This window comes from Oncorhynchus keta, chromosome 11 (genome assembly GCF_023373465.1).
Source record: "Oncorhynchus keta strain PuntledgeMale-10-30-2019 chromosome 11, Oket_V2, whole genome shotgun sequence".
Taxonomy (NCBI): domain Eukaryota; kingdom Metazoa; phylum Chordata; class Actinopteri; order Salmoniformes; family Salmonidae; genus Oncorhynchus; species Oncorhynchus keta.
Genome location: NC_068431.1, coordinates 3,189,459 through 3,196,616, shown reverse-complemented (window position 1 = coordinate 3,196,616; position 7,158 = coordinate 3,189,459). Strand labels below are relative to the sequence as shown.

Below are 7,158 nucleotides of genomic sequence, written 5' to 3'. Positions count from 1 at the left end.
CCGTTCAACTTTATACGATCATAATTAGACCCTAAATAAATTTTGTCCCAGGCACAATTGTTTCGCAATCGAAACAATTCCACATGTTTTATGGGAATGTTCTTTTGCCCAATCAGTTTGGGGAAAAAGTCAACAATTTTTTGAGATTTTCAAAAACATTGATTATGAAGGTGTTGCCAAACTTGAAATAAAAAATGTGGAAAGGGTGCAATTATTAGCATTAGTGACTCTGGTGTCCCTTATCAAGACCAAACTTTGGGAGGCCAGATGTGGTGCAGTTAATGACACCCTCAAGTGGTCACCGACGGGATTGGTTCAATTTATAAAACAGGAAGTTTGGAAAAGAATACAATTCGAAATAGATAAGGGGGGCATTGCATCAGTAAAACAGAGATGGAAAGGGATTTACCCGTCATTGTAAATGTGTGTATAACCGATATAAGTGTATTACATAGGTACATTTGGAATGTAAACTAAGCCTTTGTAGATATTTTATATACACTGAGGTTTATCCAGAGTGCATTTTGGCATATGTATATATTTGTATTTATAGAATTGTTTGTATTGTTTTTGGAGATTGTTAGAGGCATGTTAATCTTGAATATAGGCCAATAATGCTGGTCAGGTTCTGCAGAACAGCACTTTTTTTAAGGAGTTTTGGTATTCTGATATTGTTATGGTACTTTTTGATACTGTTTGTAAGTATCCATGTTATGTACAACTTTATGCACTAAATTTGTAATTGTATTTGAATATGAAATGAAAATAAAAATTATTTTTCAAAAAAAAAAAAAAAAAAAAAAAAATCTGTTCTTATCAGTTTAATATCTGATACGTCCCCTATCTGGGGACCATATATTAAATTTATTTTTGGAATAGGGAGATGGAATAGGGGCTTGCTCCGTCCACTCCACGCATCGACCTGGTATTGCAGTACCTCCAGGAACGGTGCACCCCCTTTCATTGTAAAGAGAAATCAGACAGAGGAAGCAGAGTTGCTTCGTTGGTCTATATTGTATTTTCACATTGAGCAACTGTTTGAACGTTAAATGACGAGACATAGGCATTGATGCGAGTGTTCAGTACATCACAACACATCCGGGTATCTCAAGCACCCCGGTAAAACACAAGAGTTGCAGTAATGAACATTTACCAACAGATGGCATCACTGTGCCATTTTACACCCATAACATCTTTCATTTAATAAAATAGGACAGGAGGTGTCAATTCACTAACAAAACAAACCTAGCAACAATTTCCAACATTAACAGTTTAGTATCATTTATTTATTTTTCTCAGGTAACAATAACACATTTTGATATTCTCTTCACTTGTATCTCTGTCTGTCAACAATCCCTGATGGGAAACCTACAGATTAAGTATTTTTGGTGGCTGGCCCAGACGCCCGCAGCGTGAAAAGACAGGGGGCTTGTCTGCGAGGACTGCGGGTTCCCGCACAGGCGTGTCAGCTGAACGTCTAAGGGGAGAATTGATGGACGAGGGAACGGACGACCTGTGATCCCCTGGCTCTTCGCCCAGTGCCCCAGGCCCCATGTGACTTGCTGGGGTTCTGTCTTTTGTCATGCGACCCCTTTGGCCATCAGGGTTCTGAATAGGTGCTGGCTCAGCAATCCGAAGGTCAACCCTGTTACGACGGTACATTGATCCATTCACTTCGACCAAGTAGGAGCGTGGAGCAACTTTCTGTACACAGGATCCGAGTCTCCAGAGGCCTGTCCGGTCCCCTGGTAGTGGCTTCTTTCGCACCGTTTCACCCACCCTGAGCTCAGGGTTAGGGTTAGGGTTAGGGTTAGGGGTTAGGGGTTAGGGTTAGGGTTAGGGTTTAGGGTTAAGGGTTAGGGTTAAGGTTAGGGTTAGGTTTAGTAAAAAATTGCCCTTCAAGAGGACCATATACACGGGCACCTGTTCTCTAATTCTATTGCTCCTAAGGATACATAATTTGTTCTACGGGAACTTGGGTTTGAATTCAAGTCAGAATCTAGGTCAAGGTTCAGGATTAGGGATTAGAGCTTGAAGTGAGGTTAAAATCAGGATTATGTTCAGGGTCAGGATTAGATCTGAGGTTATTGTCAGGGCTGAGGTTAGATTCAGGATCAGGGTTAAGGTTAGGACTAGGGTGGGGATTGCTGCGGTTAAGGGTGAGGTTAAGGTCAGGGTTAGGGTCAGATTTCTAGTCAAAATTCGGTTTTAGGATTAGGCTTATATGATTGGGGTTAAGGTTAGAGCTAGGATGGGGATTGCTACAGTAAGGGTGAGGTTAAGGTCAGGGTTAGGGTTAGGGTTAGGGTTATAGTCAGAATTAAATTAGGTTTTAAGCTTATTAAAATAGGGTTAGGGTTAGGGGTTAGGGTTAGGGTTTAGGGTTAGGGTTAGGGGTTAGGGTTGGGGTTAGGGTTAGGGTTAGGGGTTAGGGTTAGGGTAAGGTATAGAAAAGGTTAAGTTTAGGTAGGTCTGTCAACTCAACTTAGGATCAGGCAAAGCCCTTGAGTAGCGTACCTTATGCAGGTCCGGTCCTCGGTTGGTTGCCATGTGTCCATGTCGAGTGGTATGGTCATGGTGTCAAGGTCCGCTATGTCAACGGAAGTGGAAAGCATAGTGCAACCTAGGAGTTTTACTCCCTTACGGATCCTTCTTTTTTAGCTCCATGTTGTCTATGTATTGACTTCAGTGTTCGTCAGTCTTTGGTCCTGGATGTTTTCAATCAAGTGTATGATTGGGAGTTATTCCCTTCCAGGATCCTAATTCCAAATCAACCCATGTCTAGTCGAATCCAGCTGGTCTGTATGGGTATACTCGGCGTAGGATCAGGCAAAACCATCGAGTTGCGTACCTTGTGCAGGTCCGGACCTCAGTCGGTTGCCATGTGTCCCTGTCAAGTGGTCGGTCTATAACAGCCAGTGGTTTGAGCAGACAAAAACCCAGAAGGCGAGCCCTCTATACGGTTGTCATGCATCCGCCCCTGGAGTCACGTCCTGTGTTACGGTCGGTGTATGGAGGGTTTAGAAACCGGCAAACCTTCTCTGGCTTACGTATGAAACGTCCGGCAGTAGTAGAAGTTAATTGGGTGTTTCCATTCCCACCATCTCAGTCGTAGGTAATTCAGTGGTTTTGGGCGATAGTGACCAGTGGAATTACTCCCTTCCAGGATCGTAACGTTTCCAGAGGTATATCATCCCTAGACAGTGAATTGGTTCGTAGTCCAGGTAAAAAATGGTTCGGTTGTCCAGGCTAAGTGCGGCGGGGTAAGGGGTCCCCCAGTGGGTTATTCCCCTGCGGGGTCCGATACCTCGCCAGACATTATCTGGGCACCCCAGGGGTTATCCGGCAGACGCGATCCTCCAGCGGCAGCGCATGACCCAAAAGCCCCTCTTTTGGGTATCCCAACCCGCTAGGAGGAAACACGCGCTACTGAACAAACTGCCAATCCAGATCTAATCTGGGGTAGATAGTGGTCCAGCGCGTTACGTGAGTCTCCCGTGTGTAAGGGGGCTGGGAGGGTTGAGCCGATTGGTCTGCCAACAGAACCCAGAGGGGTCCTGAAGGAGTCCGGTCTACCATTTCCTCCCTTCTTCTTGCTTTGTGTATGGTTGGGCCTGCTTGCTTAGGGTCTGCTCGCTGCGGGGGAGTCGAATAGTCGGGCCCCCAGAGTAGTTGGAGAAAAAAGGTTCTCGTCCGTTGGGGGTGCTGGTGGGTATCTACGGTGAGGTAGATTTGGAAGGATGGTAAGATGGTGAGGGTTCTTGGGAAATAACATTTAGCTATTTAGATTCTATTTTGTAGTTTCTTTGCATCAAAGGGTCCATGGTCATGGTAACCCTGAGTTCAAGAAACCTGGGAAAAAAAATTGATATAACTATATATAAATATATAGTTATATTCCTTTTTTAATTTTTTTTTTTTTAATATATCATTGTTTATTTATTTTAGTTTATAATGGTATCCTATTGGTCAAGGGTCCATGGTCAAGGAAACTCCAAGAGGAGAACATTAAATGTTTAGGTTAGGGTTAGGGGTTAGGGTTAGGGTTAGGGGTTAGGGTTAGGGTTAGGTGTTTGGTGTAGCAAACAAAGAGACACAGAGGAAGGCAGGAGAGAGAGAAGCTATGAGTAGCAGACCAATACGCGACTGTGGACTTTGTTGTAAACAGAATATAGTGCGGCTAGATCGACATTTGAAGTCTGTACATGCACTTAAGTTCGGTACTATGGAATGGACGAATGCTATGCAATTTAGCAGGATTTCTACTGAGAGACAGCAGGCCGAATCAGTGCCTGAACCGCGGCCGGAGGACCCTGTGATTTGGCAGTGTTTACAAAGTGAGTTGTCCGTGGAGCAGCAGCTGGTGGACGTGCTCGGAACCGAGGGAGCAAGGCTGCGTCGTGGCGACTTTCACTGATAGCGAGAGTGATGAAGACGGCGGCGTGCCGTCCCGAATTCAGGTTTGGAGTAATGCCATTTTGACTGAGTATGAAAACTATATTGTGGGTGTACACCCTTCAGTTAAACGAATTGACAATAGTCGCACCAGTATGTCCCGAGTACGGCAATTCCTCCACATTATGTCGGAGGGCAAGTCCGATGAAGGACTGTGTTTTCTGGATAACTACAGACGTGTGTCTGATTGGTATGCTCAATGTGACGGCCGTGGTTTGGCACCATCCACGTTAAAAATGTACCAAGCCGATGTTAGAAGTTTCCTCAATTATCTTATTCAGTTCCGGCCAGATGGTATGCAAGCTAAGGTCGTTGCAATTCGAAAGATGTTACTCTGCTTGGCGAAGATGGACAGGGACTCAAGGCAGAGCCAGGCAACGCATAGGTCAAAATTCCGCCAACGCTGCAGGGACGAGGTGCTCAGCGCTGCGGAGTTAAAACGCTTTGTTGAGCTAAGCAATCAAGCCATTCCTTCAGTTCTAAGTAGGCTGGAGGAACGTGCCACATGCTCTGACAGGCGTAGGTTTGCAGCTCTCATGTCCAGCCGGTTGGCAATATTTAATGGCACTCGACGATCCCCAGTCACACTATTTAGTGTGAGTAATTTCAGTGAAGTAACCCCGGAAGGTGGGGGTTATCAGATGTGTGTAGCTTCCCACAAAACTAACTATAGCTTCAGGGAGTGCAGAATTGTTCTATGTCAGGAGGAATACACTTGGCTTCAACGATTCCATCAAATCAGGCCTCATCTGAGTGGAATGACCTCAGACACAGAACTGTTCTTTTTCACATCCTGTGGTCAACCATACGCTAATCTGTGTGATTATGTGGGGAAAATCTTTGCAGAGTTTGGCATTGGAAGGAAAGTGACCTTCGGTACAATTCGACGCAGTGTTGCCACGTTGAACTTTAACCAAGGCTCAGTTACAGACCGGGGAACTGTTGCTGACCATATGTGTCACTCTCTGGAAACGCAGTCACGTTACTACCGGTACCATAATTTGCCCCAAAATGCCAGCCGGGCCCGGACACTGATTGAGGGTCAAATAAATCCATGATTAACTGATTAAATAAAGCATATTTGTTTGAAATTCACCCTTGTATTTGTGTCATTATGCATTAAAATGAGTAAAAATGTGTTTCATTTTGGGTTACCAGGTGCCTATTTTCAATCACCAGTTGCACATAAAACATAGTTTTATTTTAGAAAAGTTTGGACTTAGTAAATTTTCAAACATATTTTAGATTCATCCATATAATCATAGTAATATTACTTCCCAGAATGAATCAGTACTACTTTTTAAAATTCACTAGATGTCGCCAACTGTACAATCTATGGAGGAATAGAATCCTTTGGCTAAATCTATTGAATTTTCCCCAGTATTGCGTCTCCAAAGTGGGCATTAATATCAGAATGACCGAAACGTGCATTTAGGACCATACTTTAATGTTCAGGTTCCCAGGTGCACATTATCAATCACCAGGTGCACGGATGTATGAGGGCGCCCATGGATAGAGGGCCGTATTATGATACTCCCATAGTGGGCATTAATATCAGAATGACCGGTAAGTGCATTTAGGAGAGTATTTTTAAGTTGCCAGGTGCCTACCTTGAAACACCTTGCAAGGTGACTACTTTAAATGAGGAGATTATTTTTGGGTTACCAGTTGCACGGCTATTTATTTTTCCGGCCCAATTCCGTTATTCAAAAAAATATTAAACATACTTCCCGAAGTGCTAGAGGTCCCATATTTCGTGTGATAGCCTCTCTCTCAATGGGCAACAAGTAGAGAATGTAAAAAAACAAAATGCCCTGGTAGGAACCTATGTTTCCAGTAACATGTACTTTTATAGCCCAAAATCTGTAATTTTCAAGAAATGATTAAAAATACTTCCCGACGGGCTACAGGTCCCATATTTCGTGTCATAGCCTCTCTCTCAATGGACAACAAGCAGAGACTGTAAAAATTAAAATGCCCTTGTAGGAACCTATGTTTCCAGTAAAATGTACTTGTATAGCCCAAACTATAAACGCATTTATCTATTAAAAGGTTCTATACAAAAACGGTTTTAATTACATGACATTGCCCGTCTATGTGTGCCCTTTCGTTTAAAAAAAAACCCATCCAGATTGAATGTGTACTTTTTGATTTATTCACGTTTTGGTGTACCGGCATATAGCCCAACATAGCGGCGCACACAGTAACCGGACAGTATTTCATTTTCGGGTTCCCAGGTGCACATTTTCAATCACCAGGTGCACGGATGTATAGGGTCCCCCATGGATAAAGGTCCGTGTTAGGGTGCTCCATAGCGGGCATGAATTTTTGGAACACCGCTAATGTAATTTTAGGTTCCCAGGTGCACGTTTTCAATCACCAGGTGCACGAGAATACATGTGGGGACTCTGTCATTTTTTCGACCAAAATCGGTAATTTTCAAAAAATGATTAAAAATACTTCCCGAGGGGCTAGTGGTCCCAAATTTCGTGTCATAGCCTCTCTCGTGATGGGCAACAAGTAGAGCATGTAAAAAAAAGTAGCATCCACAGGCTCCTATTTTTTCAGTGACATGCACTTTTTTTCCAAAACTTAAAACACGATTTTCTATTAAAATATTTTATACAAAAACGGTTTTAATTAAATGAAAATGCTCGTCTATGTGTGCCATTTCGTGCAAAAAAAACCCCATCCAGATTGGAT

The 7,158-nt window shown here is 43.4% G+C and overlaps 1 non-coding gene across 1 annotated transcript; it reads left to right on the top strand.

Moving 5' to 3' along the window:
* The first annotated feature begins 771 nt into the window (after positions 1-771).
* Positions 772-959, top strand: LOC127906261 (U2 spliceosomal RNA). Its single transcript, XR_008060681.1, has one exon. It is a non-coding gene; the product is annotated as a U2 spliceosomal RNA (small nuclear RNA).
* The last annotated feature ends 6,199 nt before the right edge of the window (positions 960-7,158 follow it).